The sequence below is a fragment of the Mastomys coucha genome, unplaced genomic scaffold (assembly GCF_008632895.1).
Source record: "Mastomys coucha isolate ucsf_1 unplaced genomic scaffold, UCSF_Mcou_1 pScaffold22, whole genome shotgun sequence".
NCBI lineage: Eukaryota > Metazoa > Chordata > Mammalia > Rodentia > Muridae > Mastomys > Mastomys coucha.
In genome coordinates, this window is record NW_022196905.1 from 200,147,640 (window position 1) to 200,148,381 (window position 742).

Below are 742 nucleotides of genomic sequence, written 5' to 3' on the forward strand. Positions count from 1 at the left end.
TAAAGTAAGTTACCAGTAAGTCTTATTTATCCTATGTCTTGGCTTGATCCTTCCCTCGTCTGCCCGTCCTTTTTCATTCCAAGCCTCCCTTTCAGGTACCCAGTTCTCCGTGGCTGTGGGACATCTACCAGGGACTGGTCTTGACCTCACAAGAGCTGAGGTTTACAAACTTCCTTCGGCTACAAGAGGAAAGGAAACACGGCAAGGCTGTTTTAGAAGCAGAGAGGCAGTGTGTGGCCTGATGGAGTGATCAGGCAAAACAACAATGGTGATTAGAACAGAGTGACAGCAGAGACAGGAGAAAGGTGGATGTGGTGGGTGTGGGGTGAAGGAAAAGAAAGGGGTAATGAAGTATGACACCGAGCTTCCTAAGTGAGCAAGTAAGGAAGCAACGGTGCATTCTGGGATAGAGAACACTGGTGGTGGGGAAAGAGGGGTCACAGAAAGAAAGGAAGAAAGAGAGAAAGGAAGGAAGGAAGGAAGGAAGGAAGGAAGGAAGGAAGGAAGGAAGGAAGGAAGGAGCCGGGCAGTGGTGGCACACGCCTTTAATCGCAGCACTTGGGAGGCAGAGACAGGGAGATTTCTGAGTTCGAGGCCAGCCTGGTCTACAGAGTGAGTTCCAGGACAGCCAGGGCTATACTGAGAAACCCTGTCTCGAAAAAAAAGAAGAAAGAATGAAAGGGAGAGAGAGAGAGAGAGAGAGAGAGAGAGAGAGAGAGAGAGAGAGAGAGAGAGAGAGAGA

General features: G+C 49.5%; 1 pseudogene; it reads left to right on the forward strand.

The window, feature by feature from the left end:
* Window positions 1-353: 353 nt before the first annotated feature.
* Window positions 354-742, forward strand: part of LOC116104809 — a 2,163-nt pseudogene continuing 1,774 nt past the window's right edge.